Consider the following 19,563-nt stretch of genomic DNA (forward strand, 5'->3'; position numbering starts at 1 on the left):
GTGCTATTGACTTTGTAGTCAGCAGCTTTCAAATCAGTTAAAGACCTATGCAAGGTTTTGGACAGATAGCCAATACACAATGAAGCTGTTCTGGCAGCACGTGGTAGTCCAACACCTTTCTAAGACACTTTTAATTAGATTTTACCTTGCAACAGAAATTCACACACAGAAAACAAAACACTTTTGCACAAACATGGAAAACAGAGTGTTTAACTAATATATCTAATACGAACATCTGGTTTATATCATTATTCTTTTATTCTGAGAGAATACTCTGTAACTAGCTTTTCATTTAAAAAAAAAAATCAAATCATCTAAGACTAAATTTGCAAACACTGATCTTTTTCTTTCCGTCTTTAAGATGGTTTCTGCAAGTGATTTGCACATCAGAAGCTTCTATCTTGATATTGCAAAAGGATTAGCCTCCGTCATCTGTGATATAAAACAGCAACAAAACAAACTACATACTATCAACTAATATTCCTATTTTTATTTTTGAAGCAGTGATCGCCAAGCCCTACTCTATGCTCCGTTTTGGTTTTTTTGGCTTATAGCCACATTTGACAATACTAAACACATTTTCTAGCAACACAGAAAAACTCCAGAGAATTTCACCCTATGGAAACTAGAACTGACTACTGCTAATCTCGCACATTTGGCAATTCTGCACAAGTCTTCCTTGACCTTTCTTTTGCTGCCAAGTCATCACAAACACAGTGAACAGTTTCCAGCCTTGACACTGAGTCAGACACAAACCACCAACAGCATGCATACTTCTACACAGCTAAAGTGTGGCAGACACACAGCAAACATCCATGGGGTCTACAATTCATAAAAAAAATGCAAGAGGCAGTTTGTTTGTTTTTTTAATCACAGCGAAGGATTTTCCAGATGGCCTTCTAAATGGGGCATTCTCGTGCTTATGTTAGCATGCCAAATTGCCGGCCTGTAACTCAAGCTGCACGTCCAACAAATATTTCATTATGAACTAAATCTATAACAGCAGCGGGGTTTTTATTAAGGCAGTTTGGTTTAAAAAATTCTTAGAAAAAACAAATATAATATGATAGTACAGCTGTTCATGCTGTTAGCAAGTGTACAGGTATAAGGTCAACCAGTTACGAAGTTAAAGACAAGCAAAACTGGAGTCATGACTGGTGACACTTTGGTCATCTGTGTCAAGAGGATTAGGAGCAGCTAGTGATCCCAACAAAGCCATGTGTCATAGCCACTGAGCTACACACTCCAGCGAGCACTGATCCCCTTAACTGACTCTTTTAACTGCCCCGGCAACTAAGGCGAGCTGACAGCGGGGCTATTTTCAGGCAGAAATCACCCTGGTTTGCACAGGGCCACAGAGAGAGGGGGCCATGGCCCATGCCATCGCTTTCCATTAGGAGAGAATGCAAAACACAGTGAGGACCTCACTTTGCCACTTTGCAGCAAAGAGCAACCTTTTGCTCACGACAGCTCCCACAAACAGATGAGGGACAAATGTGTTGTGACAGCAGCTAATAAGTTGCCTGCGATCTGCTGGTAGTGTGTCACCGTGTGTGTGATTGTCACTGTGAACACATGAAGGTCCATGCGTTGTCTATGTTTATACTGAGAGTATATGCTTTGAATAAAGTAGCAAAACACACCAATAAGAGATAAATAGAGCTGCTAAGAAAGGTTGCATCTTGATACATGAATGCATGATACGCATTTGACATGCTTGATCAGCCTCTGTACTTTTGTATGACAGATTAAAGAGCCAATAGACTAAAATAGCAAGCAGGAACACAAATAACGTCTACAAATAGCCAGGGGCCGTCATAAAACACATTAGACTGCATACCAGTCACACTGATAAGCTTTTCCTACTGTTTAAAGTATAGTGTTACAGGGGTTATTACAGCATCCTATAAAGTTTCCTGAAAAGCGCTATCTAAGCAAATCTATTACTATTCATGCAGAGATTCCATTTGCATTTAAATGTGCATCACTATTTTCTTCAGATACATCAATTCCTGGTCAGCTGATGTTAACAAGCATCCATACAGCCATTATAAATAGAGCAAACAGTTCAAAAACCAAATGGCAATGCCGTTCCAACTCTCCACTAATGATCATCCGTCCCTAATACATGAGCTCATGGGCTAAAGTATGACCTTGGTCACCAAACCAGGAGGTAACCCAATTACCTTATGCTCTAGGCACTCCATAGAAGATATATTTACTTCAAATAACCTGACAGGGACACAGAGTTTAATTTTCACTGTGGGGGCCTGAATCAAAAAAGTGTATCAAACCAGATGACAGATAGTTTTTATTTTTTGATTAGACTTTTTTAACTTCCTCTTTCAAGTGACATCTCTTTCTGCCTTATTTAGAATCACTCAGCTTTAGCACAATGGTTCCCCGTGCAGAGCTCTGTGATGCAGTTTTTCTATACTGGGTGCTCATATGAATACTGTACCATACTAAACTGAGGCTGGAAATTTAAGCAGTGTTGCAGGAGTGCGTCATTAGAGTTGTACTGATGAATAAATTACAGAGGTTAAATTCTGGTATTGAACATATCACTAAGTTACACCTTTTCTCTTTTTATGATTTCCAGTACTAAAGTCTCTGATGCAGGAGAGATGGCCTGGACTTAAAGAGCCAGAAATGAGCAATGAGAGTTAGAAGATTCATATGTGATGATCAAATGTAAGCCATTTTCAGTGGCTACATTTTTATTGGTCATAAAAGTAAAAATCTAAATATCAGTGTTCTCTTAGGGCTGAACAATTATGAACAAAAAAATATTTGATTGGTGTGTCATGTAATATAACACTGCCATGTGCTGCTGCATTTGACCCATGTAGAATTGTTAATGTAAAAATAAAATATGGGCTTCTTAGTCACCTAAATTTGGTGCATCTCTTAGAAGGAAAATAAGAAATATGCATAAAACTCCAAAAATTGTACTAAAAATTAACACCAAATGAAATCATCAGAGGACAATTTTTACCTGCATTGTCCTACATTCCTGTTAATTAAAACTTTGCAGAGTCCATCTTCTAGAACTAAATTATACAGTTTTCACTGTACCTGCATGATGGATGTAAACAAAATTCAAAAGTACTCCACAGCTGTGAAATCCCTCTACATTTCCCCTGCAATGTTTTGCATACAGCGCAATTATTGCCACTGAAGCAAACTAATTGCTTGGTGGGGACAATGCAACTTGTGTCCACTATGCTGGCCATTTTACAGAAGCCTTCATTACTTGCAGTGTTTAGTGGACATGTGTGTTTCATCTAACTGAATGTGATGCACTGGTGAGTTCACTTGTCTTTGTGAGCTGATGTGATGTCCGAGATAACGTTGAACATTTGACGTGTCCGCATTAGAGATCTTTGCACTGTTTTTCTTGGCCTTATGCACTCATCATACTGCACTTTGTGGTGTGTTTCCAGGCAGTTGAATAACTCAGCTGTGTTGCGTTGGGGTGCAGACGCAATTCTACACAACTCTCAGCATATGATTTGTTGTTGGTTAACATCACTTGCTTTAAATCTGAGCTACTTTCAAACAGCCCACTTCAAGGGATGAGCTTCCCCTTCCCCCTGCTGTGCCGAACATTTGAATTTTGCCATCCAGACTAGTCAAGAAAACTTTAAACTGTATGTTGCAGAGAACAGCTTTGATTGGCACATGTACTAATCTAATTCTGAAAAAAAAAAAAAAAAAAAAAAATCGAATTTCCCAGAGGAACCCACCCGAGGGATTAATAAAGTTCTATCTAATTCTACTCTAGGCACATGGTCAGGTGCTGATTTACAAAGAACTTGATTTGCTTTTTCTTTGCGTTCTTACTGGTGGAAGACACATTTTTAATATCACTCGATCATCTTAATTTAATTTTGGGAAGTCAAAATCCTGATCGAGATTAAAATTCAATTAATTGTGCACCCTTATGTTCTATTCAAGTGTGACACTGAACTGCATAAACACAAAATTCAGCCAGCATCAAGTTATTCACACCTATTTCTACTGTCTAATAATTTATTTTAGAAAGCCCTTCCATTAAAATTGGAAGGTGCATATTCTATATATTCACATCTTTTGAAAAGAGATACACACACTCACAAGTGTGAGGAGAAGCAACAATAAAAAAAAAAAAAAAGCTTTATCTACCCGTGCCAATATGACAGTAAGCCAGCAGGCACCTTCCCAAAGACCTGACAGTAAACCAAAATTAAATAGAGCTATTACTGATGCTATTAGTTACAGCTTTGTTTGACAAGTCAACCTGTCTATCTTGATACAGGTCTGCTCGTGAAACAGAACACAGCAGGATTACCAAATATTTCATTATTCAATCTGGACATTATTTTTATGTTATTCTTTCTCCAAAGAATAACAGACAAAATGCTTTCTGAATACACTTATATATCAAATTAGCTTTAAAAAAAGCAGCTTCCTATAATACTTAGGGATGCATTACAGTAATGAGATTACCACATCTGCTTGAGATGCTCTGCCATCATACTCACCTCTCTGCAAAATGACTGTCTCTAAAGACACTTTCCTTGAAATGCTCTGGCGCGTGGCAGTGAATATTTGTGCTGTCCAAGGATTAAAACATCACACCATATCTAAAACTATTATAGCTACCACTCTTCCAATTTATTTTACTTTCCTGACACAGCTGAGCAGATTTTAATTTTCTCAAAATAAAAAAAAAACAGCAAGAAAGAAAGAAAAGCAGTAAAGACTTTTTAAAGGTCACTATTATGAGGTCTTTGAACTGCCATAACTGCAGTCTTCACACAGGAAGCCATTTAGTTATAGCAGGTTTAATTTGCTGCATGGGGGAAAAAACTGGAAGCCCTTTGTATGTGTGAATGTTTAGTATTTGACAAGGTGCCAGTTCTCAATTTATGCACTTGCAAAGAGCACATTGTAATATGCTGTTTAATGTGCATATTACAGCTATTTGCACATTGTGCTGTTCCTATGATAAGGCACGCTGGCATTTTGATTAACCTGCGCTTTAGGAAACCTGCAGAGGTTTGGGACAGACTAGCCCTCCTCCCTCCACAACCATCAGCCCACCTCCACTACCCCTCCATATCCGGAGGAAGGGTGCGGGATCGATGGCATGCCGGGATGCTATTAGAGCTGAGGCAGCCAGGCAGCTACAAGTTCAAAAGCAAAGTGTGGGAGGAGAAATAACACAAGGTAATTATCTGGGCCCCGCTAGCTACCGCCAAGGTAATCTGTAGAGTGGAGGACGAAGGGGGGTTGCGGAGGTGGTGCTCAGGATGTCGGTCCATATTTGGCTCAACTCACTGCACTCAGTTCAATCCAGCAAAAGCTGATGAAGACAAAAACTTTCACTTTACTTTCCTCACATATTCTTTGCATTTTGATACATTAGCTATTATATCACCTTTCACTGGATCGTGCTGAACTTGAATGTTAATCGAAAAAATTAGGTACCACAGATAATGATATATATAAACAGAAGACATCCCAAGCTTTCGCACTGCAGCTGAAGCCACATTGCCTAGCAAGGTGAGATGCCATCTGCTTTTTTACAGTTATCTTAATAATCACGATGAGCAAGAAGTAATTAAGCAAGTGCACCAACAGCATCTGGACAAGTCATCACAAAGTCAAGAAAGTTCCACTTACCTGACTTGAGCTCGCTCAGGTTGATTTTACAGTTTAGCAAACATGAAATTCATTCAAATCTGGACCCAGTAACATTTGCACAGATTTTAATTTTCGGATCGTTCATTTGAAAGTGCACACAAATTCAGTCGAAGCAATTTAACATAATTTGCTTCCTCTGTTCCTGAATGTTTGTCATTTGTGTAATCAAATACAACAGCAATAATCACTGGTACGACTGTTCCACTCCACGCATAAAAGCTCACTCCCCAGTGACTCATTTCTAATGGAAAGAAAACACAAATTACCACATCGAGGGAGGAATAGATCAGTCAGTTTTACATTCATGAGAGATAAAATAAACTGTCCGTAAAAAATAGAGTGCACACAGGTACAGGCATTAACACACTCACGTAGACAGCCCCTTTAGAAAACTGTAGAGAACAATTATAAAAACTGCATGCTCAGCAAGCTAACTCCTACAAGCAGCCATAGGCTTTGCACTGCCGACTTATTTTTGCTTCCAGTGCAGTTAATGAGTTAAAGGTCAGTAGGCTGTTATGACACCAATTAGTGCAATATTTCAAATCAGCACTGGTGCTCATCAGCAGTGGTGGGCCGATGCTTTGAGATTTCAACAGAGCTAATTGGAGAATAATCCGCACAAGGCGATTCATCATGGTGAGGGATGCAACTGAAAGAATCCCTCAGAGTCGTTTAGAGGTCACGGACTGCACTTGAGATAGTGTCAGAGAGTGATATTATACCCCTTTCGTCAAAAAAAGTGACAGGTTACTTCCGGAGCTCATTAATTATTCATGAGCTCCGGAAGTCCGGAAGTAGGAAGTAATTAAATTATCCCCTAATTAAATTAGCCCCTAATTAAATTAGCTCCGGAAGTCCGGAAGTAGGAAGTAATTAAATAATAAAAATATGATATTCATAAAAATATGATATTCATAAAAATATGATATTCATAAAAATATAATTGATTATTTAGAAAGTTTCTTATATATCAAAATAGCATTCTTTTATTTCTTTAAGCAATTAAAAAATTTATTTATTTTTTTATGCTCAAAAAACGCCATCTGGTGGTGGGTCAGTGTGTGCGCGCGCCCGCGCGCGCCCGAGGCTGTGTGTCTGGGCGTGCGGGGGCGCACCCGTGTCTCCGGACCGTGCTCTCTCGGGCTCTGTGCTCATGTGTTTAAAAATGTATTAAACCATATTAAAATTGTTTAGTTAAACTTGTGCTTTTGTAACGTTCAGTATGGCCACAAACACATGCTGCATGCCTTGGGGGAAAACTTTATTTAGATTTATATGCATTTGTAGATTTAGAATAAAACTCATACTCAGAAAAAACAACTCGCGATCCCCGCAGCCCCCTTAACCTAATCCTTAGATACATAAGCAGGGAAAACGCCTTAAAAAACCCTCCGCTATTTCTCCAAAACCCTACAATAACTTGTTAGGGTACCCCCTCTATTCCCAAAACCTTATATTCGATAACAGGGAAAATCCTGAAAAAATCCTTAGTCTTTTTTCTCAAATTCAGCGCCCCGCGGCTCCCTTCATGCTCAGCCAAACAAAGCCAAAACTCCTTTTAAAAATTTCTCCGCGATTTCTCCAAAACCCCTAGAATAACTTGTTAGCTACCCCTCTATTCCCCCCCAAAAAAGCGCTATAATCCAAAAACATTGGGAAAGCTCCTTACTCTTTTTTCTTCAAAAACTTGCCTCTTGCTAGCTACCTCTAAAATTCTACGCAGAGTCTAAGTTCTACCTCGCTCTTAATCGCACCGACCCGCAACAGCTTCCAGAGCACAATTTTTTCCTGCTTGTTCGCTCCCCGCTCTGCTCCCGAATGCGCTGCTTACCTCGTTTGAAAATTCCCCCCTTAGACCAACTCCGCCTCACTGCGCCCCGCTGCCAATCACATAACCCTTGCACCGCTCCCTTCGCACCCCGGTTAGCCAATCCACTCCAGGTCTGATTTTACGATCTCCCGCTGATGTTAAGACTATCTTCGAACCCCCAGAAGACCCCTGCCTTCAGCCATATCAACAACTGGAACCGCTCAGACTGCTTGCGACTTCGCATAGGGAGCGGCCGATTTCAACAGCAACTTGCGTCTCTTTCCTTATCCGCATATCATTCGGTAAGTGTTAATCTTGCTCTCTAACTACATTTTTGCATTTTCCTTTTTACCATTCTGTCAATCCTTTCATTTAAATAAATAAATAAATATCACAATGGTTTGTAACAGGTACAATACACCATCCATCCATCCATTCGCCTCCACTTATCCTTTTCTCAGGCTCGCGCAGTGCGCTGGAGCCTATCCCACGTGCAATACACTTTAAAATATATATAAGCTCCACTTTTAACCCCCGTAAAAGTTTATACATTACATGTCTACATCACCTATCATGGCCTCATCGGGTATCTCATTTTTTCTCACTCTTGTTCATATAATGTTTATATTTTTACTGTTTGTAAATACTCGATGTTATTTCTTTTCAGACTCTGAGATAAACCTGCTCAACTCCTCTTTTTTTGAGTCTCTCGATCGAATTGGTAGGTTTGGTTCATTCTTGTTCCCCTTCTTAACAGCTAATTGTACAAGAAAAACAAAACATTTACCCTCTTTTTTCATTTTTATCAAACTTTCTAGATATCTCTGACTTGGACACCTTTATTGGTACGAGTTCCCCGAATTCTTCACCACCAGTGCTTGTGCGATCCACAGGAAAGAATATTCGTCTCTCCACACGGGACAGAGAGTATTTGCTCTCTACGCTAGATCGCCCTGCTTCATCTGGCCCCAGTTCCATTCCCGTCGGAGCTTGTTCTCTCCCGCAACCCTCTGGGAAAAACTTGCGCCTGTCCGCCGGGGACAGGCAAGATTTGCTATATCATCTTGTTATTGTTATGTTATGCTTCTTTGATATTTTGCTAGTTTGCGTGTTTTAAAACTCTTTTTGTTTTTCTTTATATTTTTAGACCCAGATGTGTTAACCTGATCCCTGCGAAACACCAGCTCTGCGTGGATTTTGACCGCGAGTGACCGGATGTTGTTTCCGGCCTGAGGTTGCCTGAAATGCCGTGAGGCTCGTTTGAAAGATTGCGCCCGAGACCAACTCCGCCTCCAAGGCATGCCTACCTTTAGCTGCCACCAGTGAGATATCAGAGCCGGGCTCCACATATCCAATCAGGAGCACGAGCAAGACAGCTTTTGCAGACTCTCCAGAAATATACAAGTCCTTACCAACTGCTCTGCAACCCAGTGTTTCTGGTCCCCTCACTAACATCGCTTTTTGAGATATTTTTTATGAACCACCAAAAAAGCAATTTTACCCCACAGACTGGGTCTGAGGGCAGCAGCGGGGACAAATGATTGAAGCGACGGACATTTCATGGCTGGTCTTGCATAATCGTGAGTTATTATGTCATATGGTGATAAGTACATAGTTTTGCAAGAGGCATACAAGCACTGTGGAAAAAGTAATCATAAAACTGTTTTTGTGAACACCCTACGTTATGCTTTAAAAAATGTGATACATGTAATGTGATCATCAAAGAACATGATTTTTTTTTAAAAAAAACTTTTATTCTTATGCTTTTAAAGTATGTCAGATTATCTTAAAACACTTATTTGTATGTTATAATGTTTTTCTTACACCATGTGTAATTTTTATAGACACCTTATTCATTGTATCAATGTGTAATTATGTATCTTTGATAAATAAATAAAATATTTAATCTTGTATTTGTGTACTTTCTGGTGATTCAATAAAAAATTAGTCACATATCGCTCTGATAAACACAGATGGCTGAAAGAAATGTTTGATGGAACAAAGGAAACAAGTGTCTTGCTGCTAAACTTTTAAGTCACCATGGTTTAAATGAGAAAGTCTGTATGTAAAACATGAAAAACTCCATATCAGTGATATCTACAAAGGTGTACTCATTTCTTTGTAATGGTACTTTACTGTTCCAATGAAACAAAAAGAAAATCTCATTTTTAAAGTACATTTTTCGGCCACCCTGACCTATTTTCAGGGGCAAGAATGTTGATGTTAGACTGTGTTTTAAATCAGGTTGTGATCTTAAACTAACTATCACAGCACTGATTTCAGTTGTAATGTCAATTAGAATCCCAATTTGGCTTTTCTCCAGTCAGTGTTATGGTGAAATTTAACTTGTTCTTTTGTGTAATTGCACATGGCCCAGCAAAGGACCCCTTAGTAAACTGTACAGCATAAGTTTTCAATTCACTTTTGTCAGAAAACTTCACAGTATGAGAAGTTACAGCACAGTTTCTCCAAACGTGTGGTTCTTTTTCAGCCAGCGTGCTTTTAGAGCATCTACATTAGCTCATGTAGTAAAAGTACAATCAGTAAGTGTACTTTAACATTTGAGATTCCGAGTCACTCTTGCTTAGATCATGTGAACTATATCATGAACCTTTTTTTGTATAATGCATCAAACGTGTTCAAATCAGTTTATTTTCAATTTATTTTAACTAATCTAGAGACAAGCAACTCCTTTTTAGCTTCTGTTATGTATTTACCTCTCACACCTTAATCTAGATGTTAGTGTTCTCAGAGTTAACATGTCTCATGTTGCCATGTTGTATTTCTAATACCCAGCCTCAGTGTTCGCCCTGTTGACCCTCAAATCCAAACACCAATGATCTAGATATTCACAAAATTCATAAGGAGATTCTTAAGGTCTTAAGTTTTGTTGTTTTTATGTTTTACAAAAAAAAAAAACTTCACATTTTTTATATTTTTAAACGAAAGTGACATGCAAGGATATTTTTCTTTAGTGATGTTGCTTCAGCAATCTCAAATACTAATTATTCTGGGAATTTTTATGGTCAAACTATGTGATTTTCCAAATGTGTATGTGTGGAGTAAAATGACCTTGTTCTTATGATGTTGTCACCGTGAATCATTTAGGATTAACAACACAAATTGTATCGATAGCAGAAACAGTCTTATAACTTATAATTCTCACACGTTACCGCTAGTTTTACAAACGCAGTCTTCTTCAGCTCTGTTTATGTAGCTTTTATGAAACTGATTTTCCATAGTACAAGTAGAATTTAATTTTTCTTTGCTCTCCAGTATAAATGCAATAATTTGCAGGCTTTTTACTGAAACTCTCACAATGCAACACTCAATGCTCAGAGCTTCATATATCAACAGCTCTGAAAATATCTTCTTTTTTAAAGTAATGTAGGACAGGATCTCTCACTCTCTGTGTCTCAAAAAAACCCAACTAAACTGGCAATCACCACTAAACAAATGAAAGTAGTTTATGGCTTTTTTATCAGCTGCATTTCTTTCATTTATGTATTGATCCCATTGTTTATTGGTAATGCTTTTAGGTCACTGTTTTAGCATGTCTGCCTCACACTCCATTTAAACAGTTTAACAGATAGTGGGGTCTGGTAAGGAAGTTGGGGGGAAGCAGACAACTCCACAGGAAGAGTCTTTTTGTCTTTTCTCCACTGTAAAAGATAGCAAGGCAGTGTGAAACTTTCTTTGCGGGAAAGACAAAACTGAGAGCCATGCTAGGCTCAGTGAGAGACTCTGCTCACCCTCTGCCCCAGCGATGGCAGTCCCTCACCAAGCTTGATTTCTGTTCTTTGTCTTGATTAAAGAATGTTAGCTACCGCTCATCGCTTGTCTGCAGGCTTTATTAAACGGAAAACTTCCACAACAACCTCTAAACAGTGGTTTATGGCTTTTTGTCACCTGCAACACCATGTAACACTTGGATGTTAGATTCTTTTACCAGTCAGTGTTGTTAGCCCCAACCCCCAGGCTCCAGGTGTCTGAGCTCTAACCCTGGCTGCCAAATGTCCCCCTGAGGCCTTTGTGCCTTTTACCACCAGACTAAGTTTGTAGTCCTATCTACTAATATTATTTTATTTTTTTATTATAGCACAAGGTTCAGTTAGGTTACTACTTTGACTTCCTCAATTTGAGCACATTTCTGACCCGATACTTTATCAAGCTTTTACTCGAGTGTTTTTGACACTAGCAGCTGTACTTCTACTTAAGTGAAAAATTGCCTGCAATTTTGCCACCTCAGTTGACACTTTTCTGGAGTTTGTACACTTTTTATATTGAAACGTTCAACGTTTTACGTGTTATCCTTGATCACAGTTCTAAACAAGTTAACTTTCTTCACTTCAAAGTAACCCAAAAAAAGAAACTATATGTCCAGTTCTCTTTACTCCAAACCTGGTTTAAGGCTATGCTGTTGTTGTGATATGGCCATACAAATAATATTAAGTTTAATTAATCTTTAAAAAAAAAAAAAGGCTGCTTCATGGCTACCTGTTCAGAGAATTTGCAGACTTTTATGGAAACTGTCACAATGTAACACTCTCACTGTCAAAACATGGTTGATCCATGTTTCTATGAACACTGATTAATATATCAACAGCTCTGAAAATCCTTTTTTTTTAAAGTAAAGCAGAACAGGATCTCTGTATCTCTAAAAATCCCAACAAAACTGGCAATCACCTCTAAACAAATGGAAGTAGTTTATGGATCTTTATCACCTGCAACACCATGTAACACCTAGATGTTAGACTCTTTTACCATCACATTTGCAAGGGTTTATGTGTTATCCTTGATCACAGTTCTAAATAAGTTAACTTTCTTGACATAAAAGTAGCCCAAAGAAGACAAATATATGTCCAGTTCTTTTTTACTCCAAACCTACTGATCGGAAAACATTATGTGATGCTGGAAGTTTTCATCCTATCCATCTGCAAAACAAGTTTACCTGTAAGTCAACACATTAGACGTAAGCAAATTTGTGAAATTCCTGAACAATGTGCTTTGTGGAGTAGCAGTAGTACTAGAACTAGTACTAGTAGTCCTAGTATTCTGCAGCAACCAGGCTTCAAGAGTGATCACTCTTGTGGCTTTAAAATGGTTAAAACATGTCACAGTCTTAACCGCAAATCAGAAATGTTGGTAAATTTAAAAAGGAATTTAAACGTCAGCTTTGACATAGACACAGACTTTATTAATGCCACACTCAGGAAATTCACATGTTACACATGATTTAGCTCACCTGCTAAATCCCCAGAGCAATAACCCCATCAGCATCATTAGCCTGAGTGTTGATCCTCCAGGTGAGTGAGTGGAGTTGAGTGTGTGTGTGTGTGTGTGTGTGTGTGTGTGTGTGTGTGTGTGTGTGTGTGTGTGTGTGTGTGTGTGTGTGTGTGTGTGTGTGTGTGTGTGATCAGAGGTGAAGCTGCTTTCTGCAAAGTCTCATCAACAACATCTTTAGAAACAAACATCAACAACCAGGAAGAGTCTAAAAGCACTAAATATGAAACAGACCATTTACCATACCCAACACTGAGCTCCTGCACAGTCAGATGAAGTTCACTTTATCAGCTGAAAATATTAAAGCCAGAACTTACAAGATCAAAAACCTTTTACTTCATGTACAGGGTTTCCAAAAAAGTTTTATTTCAGGTATATAAACCATTACATTTGATTCAAGTAAAACAAATAATTACATTGATTCTTGTAAAGTTTTTCCAAGAAAGTTTTATTTGATGTAACGGGTTTCCAAAATTATTTAATTTGATGTAATGAAACCAATAGATTTGAATGGGGTAAAACAAATAACTCGATTGATTCTTGCAATGCTTTTCCAAGAAAGTTTTATTTGATGTAACGGGTTTCCAAAAAAAAAGTTTTATTTCAGGTATATAAACCAATACATTTGATTCAAGTAAAACAAATAATTACATTGATTCTTGTAAAGAGTTTCCAAAAAGGTTTTGACTGGCAACAACGCTCACCTGCTAAATCCAACAGAACACCACTGGGACATTATGTTTCACTCCATCTGACTGTGCAGGAGCTCAGTGTTGGGTATGGTAAATGGTCTGTTTCATATTTAGTGCTTTTAGACTCTTCCTGGTTGTTGATGTTTGTTTCTAAAGATGTTGTTGATGAGACTTTGCAGAAAGCAGCTTCACCTCTGATCACACACACACACACACACACACACACACACACACACACACACACACACACACACACACACACACACACTCAACTCCACTCACTCACCTGGAGGATCAACACTCAGGCTAATGATGCTGATGGGGTTATTGCTCTGGGGATTTAGCAGGTGAGCTAAATCATGTGTAACATGTGAATTTCCTGAGTGTGGCATTAATAAAGTCTGTGTCTATGTCAAAGCTGACGTTTAAATTCCTTTTTAAATTTACCAACATTTCTGATTTGCGGTTAAGACTGTGACATGTTTTAACCATTTTAAAGCCACAAGAGTGATCACTCTTGAAGCCTGGTTGCTGCAGAATACTAGGACTACTAGTACTAGTTCTAGTACTACTGCTACTCCACAAAGCACATTGTTCAGGAATTTCACAAATTTGCTTACGTCTAATGTGTTGACTTACAGGTAAACTTGTTTTGCAGATGGATAGGATGAAAACTTCCAGCATCACATAATGTTTTCCGATCAGTAGGTTTGGAGTAAAAAAGAACTGGACATATATTTGTCTTCTTTGGGCTACTTTTATGTCAAGAAAGTTAACTTATTTAGAACTGTGATCAAGGATAACACATAAACCCTTGCAAATGTGATGGTAAAAGAGTCTAACATCTAGGTGTTACATGGTGTTGCAGGTGATAAAGATCCATAAACTACTTCCATTTGTTTAGAGGTGATTGCCAGTTTTGTTGGGATTTTTAGAGATACAGAGATCCTGTTCTGCTTTACTTTAAAAAAAAAGGATTTTCAGAGCTGTTGATATATTAATCAGTGTTCATAGAAACATGGATCAACCATGTTTTGACAGTGAGAGTGTTACATTGTGACAGTTTCCATAAAAGTCTGCAAATTCTCTGAACAGGTAGCCATGAAGCAGCCTTTTTTTTTTTTTAAAGATTAATTAAACTTAATATTATTTGTATGGCCATATCACAACAACAGCATAGCCTTAAACCAGGTTTGGAGTAAAGAGAACTGGACATATAGTTTCTTTTTTTGGGTTACTTTGAAGTGAAGAAAGTTAACTTGTTTAGAACTGTGATCAAGGATAACACGTAAAACGTTGAACGTTTCAATATAAAAAGTGTACAAACTCCAGAAAAGTGTCAACTGAGGTGGCAAAATTGCAGGCAATTTTTCACTTAAGTAGAAGTACAGCTGCTAGTGTCAAAAACACTCGAGTAAAAGCTTGATAAAGTATCGGGTCAGAAATGTGCTCAAATTGAGGAAGTCAAAGTAGTAACCTAACTGAACCTTGTGCTATAATAAAAAAATAAAATAATATTAGTAGATAGGACTACAAACTTAGTCTGGTGGTAAAAGGCACAAAGGCCTCAGGGGGACATTTGGCAGCCAGGGTTAGAGCTCAGACACCTGGAGCCTGGGGGTTGGGGCTAACAACACTGACTGGTAAAAGAATCTAACATCCAAGTGTTACATGGTGTTGCAGGTGACAAAAAGCCATAAACCACTGTTTAGAGGTTGTTGTGGAAGTTTTCCGTTTAATAAAGCCTGCAGACAAGCGATGAGCGGTAGCTAACATTCTTTAATCAAGACAAAGAACAGAAATCAAGCTTGGTGAGGGACTGCCATCGCTGGGGCAGAGGGTGAGCAGAGTCTCTCACTGAGCCTAGCATGGCTCTCAGTTTTGTCTTTCCCGCAAAGAAAGTTTCACACTGCCTTGCTATCTTTTACAGTGGAGAAAAGACAAAAAGACTCTTCCTGTGGAGTTGTCTGCTTCCCCCCAACTTCCTTACCAGACCCCACTATCTGTTAAACTGTTTAAATGGAGTGTGAGGCAGACATGCTAAAACAGTGACCTAAAAGCATTACCAATAAACAATGGGATCAATACATAAATGAAAGAAATGCAGCTGATAAAAAAGCCATAAACTACTTTCATTTGTTTAGTGGTGATTGCCAGTTTAGTTGGGTTTTTTTGAGACACAGAGAGTGAGAGATCCTGTCCTACATTACTTTAAAAAAGAAGATATTTTCAGAGCTGTTGATATATGAAGCTCTGAGCATTGAGTGTTGCATTGTGAGAGTTTCAGTAAAAAGCCTGCAAATTATTGCATTTATACTGGAGAGCAAAGAAAAATTAAATTCTACTTGTACTATGGAAAATCAGTTTCATAAAAGCTACATAAACAGAGCTGAAGAAGACTGCGTTTGTAAAACTAGCGGTAACGTGTGAGAATTATAAGTTATAAGACTGTTTCTGCTATCGATACAATTTGTGTTGTTAATCCTAAATGATTCACGGTGACAACATCATAAGAACAAGGTCATTTTACTCCACACATACACATTTGGAAAATCACATAGTTTGACCATAAAAATTCCCAGAATAATTAGTATTTGAGATTGCTGAAGCAACATCACTAAAGAAAAATATCCTTGCATGTCACTTTCGTTTAAAAATATAAAAAATGTGAAGTTTTTTTTTTTTGTAAAACATAAAAACAACAAAACTTAAGACCTTAAGAATCTCCTTATGAATTTTGTGAATATCTAGATCATTGGTGTTTGGATTTGAGGGTCAACAGGGCGAACACTGAGGCTGGGTATTAGAAATACAACATGGCAACATGAGACATGTTAACTCTGAGAACACTAACATCTAGATTAAGGTGTGAGAGGTAAATACATAACAGAAGCTAAAAAGGAGTTGCTTGTCTCTAGATTAGTTAAAATAAATTGAAAATAAACTGATTTGAACACGTTTGATGCATTATACAAAAAAAGGTTCATGATATAGTTCACATGATCTAAGCAAGAGTGACTCGGAATCTCAAATGTTAAAGTACACTTACTGATTGTACTTTTACTACATGAGCTAATGTAGATGCTCTAAAAGCACGCTGGCTGAAAAAGAACCACACGTTTGGAGAAACTGTGCTGTAACTTCTCATACTGTGAAGTTTTCTGACAAAAGTGAATTGAAAACTTATGCTGTACAGTTTACTAAGGGGTCCTTTGCTGGGCCATGTGCAATTACACAAAAGAACAAGTTAAATTTCACCATAACACTGACTGGAGAAAAGCCAAATTGGGATTCTAATTGACATTACAACTGAAATCAGTGCTGTGATAGTTAGTTTAAGATCACAACCTGATTTAAAACACAGTCTAACATCAACATTCTTGCCCCTGAAAATAGGTCAGGGTGGCCGAAAAATGTACTTTAAAAATGAGATTTTCTTTTTGTTTCATTGGAACAGTAAAGTACCATTACAAAGAAATGAGTACACCTTTGTAGATATCACTGATATGGAGTTTTTCATGTTTTACATACAGACTTTCTCATTTAAACCATGGTGACTTAAAAGTTTAGCAGCAAGACACTTGTTTCCTTTGTTCCATCAAACATTTCTTTCAGCCATCTGTGTTTATCAGAGCGATATGTGACTAATTTTTTATTGAATCACCAGAAAGTACACAAATACAAGATTAAATATTTTATTTATTTATCAAAGATACATAATTACACATTGATACAATGAATAAGGTGTCTATAAAAATTACACATGGTGTAAGAAAAACATTATAACATACAAATAAGTGTTTTAAGATAATCTGACATACTTTAAAAGCATAAGAATAAAAGTTTTTTTTAAAAAAAAATCATGTTCTTTGATGATCACATTACATGTATCACATTTTTTAAAGCATAACGTAGGGTGTTCACAAAAACAGTTTTATGATTACTTTTTCCACAGTGCTTGTATGCCTCTTGCAAAACTATGTACTTATCACCATATGACATAATAACTCACGATTATGCAAGACCAGCCATGAAATGTCCGTCGCTTCAATCATTTGTCCCCGCTGCTGCCCTCAGACCCAGTCTGTGGGGTAAAATTGCTTTTTTGGTGGTTCATAAAAAATATCTCAAAAAGCGATGTTAGTGAGGGGACCAGAAACACTGGGTTGCAGAGCAGTTGGTAAGGACTTGTATATTTCTGGAGAGTCTGCAAAAGCTGTCTTGCTCGTGCTCCTGATTGGATATGTGGAGCCCGGCTCTGATATCTCACTGGTGGCAGCTAAAGGTAGGCATGCCTTGGAGGCGGAGTTGGTCTCGGGCGCAATCTTTCAAACGAGCCTCACGGCATTTCAGGCAACCTCAGGCCGGAAACAACATCCGGTCACTCGCGGTCAAAATCCACGCAGAGCTGGTGTTTCGCAGGGATCAGGTTAACACATCTGGGTCTAAAAATATAAAGAAAAACAAAAAGAGTTTTAAAACACGCAAACTAGCAAAATATCAAAGAAGCATAACATAACAATAACAAGATGATATAGCAAATCTTGCCTGTCCCCGGCGGACAGGCGCAAGTTTTTCCCAGAGGGTTGCGGGAGAGAACAAGCTCCGACGGGAATGGAACTGGGGCCAGATGAAGCAGGGCGATCTAGCGTAGAGAGCAAATACTCTCTGTCCCGTGTGGAGAGACGAATATTCTTTCCTGTGGATCGCACAAGCACTGGTGGTGAAGAATTCGGGGAACTCGTACCAATAAAGGTGTCCAAGTCAGAGATATCTAGAAAGTTTGATAAAAATGAAAAAAGAGGGTAAATGTTTTGTTTTTCTTGTACAATTAGCTGTTAAGAAGGGGAACAAGAATGAACCAAACCTACCAATTCGATCGAGAGACTCAAAAAAAGAGGAGTTGAGCAGGTTTATCTCAGAGTCTGAAAAGAAATAACATCGAGTATTTACAAACAGTAAAAATATAAACATTATATGAACAAGAGTGAGAAAAAATGAGATACCCGATGAGGCCATGATAGGTGATGTAGACATGTAATGTATAAACTTTTACGGGGGTTAAAAGTGGAGCTTATATATATTTTAAAGTGTATTGCACGTGGGATAGGCTCCAGCGCACTGCGCGAGCCTGAGAAAAGGATAAGTGGAGGCGAATGGATGGATGGATGGTGTATTGTACCTGTTACAAACCATTGTGATATTTATTTATTTATTTAAATGAAAGGATTGACAGAATGGTAAAAAGGAAAATGCAAAAATGTAGTTAGAGAGCAAGATTAACACTTACCGAATGATATGCGGATAAGGAAAGAGACGCAAGTTGCTGTTGAAATCGGCCGCTCCCTATGCGAAGTCGCAAGCAGTCTGAGCGGTTCCAGTTGTTGATATGGCTGAAGGCAGGGGTCTTCTGGGGGTTCGAAGATAGTCTTAACATCAGCGGGAGATCGTAAAATCAGACCTGGAGTGGATTGGCTAACCGGGGTGCGAAGGGAGCGGTGCAAGGGTTATGTGATTGGCAGCGGGGCGCAGTGAGGCGGAGTTGGTCTAAGGGGGGAATTTTCAAACGAGGTAAGCAGCGCATTCGGGAGCAGAGCGGGGAGCGAACAAGCAGGAAAAAATTGTGCTCTGGAAGCTGTTGCGGGTCGGTGCGATTAAGAGCGAGGTAGAACTTAGACTCTGCGTAGAATTTTAGAGGTAGCTAGCAAGAGGCAAGTTTTTGAAGAAAAAAGAGTAAGGAGCTTTCCCAATGTTTTTGGATTATAGCGCTTTTTTGGGGGGGAATAGAGGGGTAGCTAACAAGTTATTCTAGGGGTTTTGGAGAAATCGCGGAGAAATTTTTAAAAGGAGTTTTGGCTTTGTTTGGCTGAGCATGAAGGGAGCCGCGGGGCGCTGAATTTGAGAAAAAAGACTAAGGATTTTTTCAGGATTTTCCCTGTTATCGAATATAAGGTTTTGGGAATAGAGGGGGTACCCTAACAAGTTATTGTAGGGTTTTGGAGAAATAGCGGAGGGTTTTTTAAGGCGTTTTCCCTGCTTATGTATCTAAGGATTAGGTTAAGGGGGCTGCGGGGATCGCGAGTT

General features: G+C 38.5%; 1 protein-coding gene and 2 long non-coding RNA genes across 4 annotated transcripts in view; 1 reads left to right on the top strand and 2 right to left on the bottom strand.

Moving 5' to 3' along the window:
• LOC101479418 (RNA-binding motif, single-stranded-interacting protein 3) overlaps positions 1-19,563 on the bottom strand; it is a 313,618-nt gene that overhangs the window by 285,451 nt on the left and 8,604 nt on the right. The gene's annotated exons all lie outside the window — the stretch shown is intronic.
• Positions 7,091-9,595, top strand: LOC143414739 (uncharacterized). The gene is made up of 4 exons (XR_013095435.1): positions 7,091-7,806; positions 8,172-8,225; positions 8,323-8,548; positions 8,652-9,595. It is a non-coding gene; the product is annotated as an uncharacterized LOC143414739 (long non-coding RNA).
• On the bottom strand, positions 16,981-19,485 carry LOC143414738 (uncharacterized). Its single transcript, XR_013095434.1, has 4 exons — positions 18,770-19,485; positions 18,351-18,404; positions 18,028-18,253; positions 16,981-17,924 (listed from the first exon to the last, which is right to left on the bottom strand). It is a non-coding gene; the product is annotated as an uncharacterized LOC143414738 (long non-coding RNA).

The sequence above is a fragment of the Maylandia zebra genome, linkage group LG22 (assembly GCF_041146795.1).
Source record: "Maylandia zebra isolate NMK-2024a linkage group LG22, Mzebra_GT3a, whole genome shotgun sequence".
In the NCBI taxonomy this organism is placed as follows: Eukaryota; Metazoa; Chordata; class Actinopteri; order Cichliformes; family Cichlidae; genus Maylandia; species Maylandia zebra.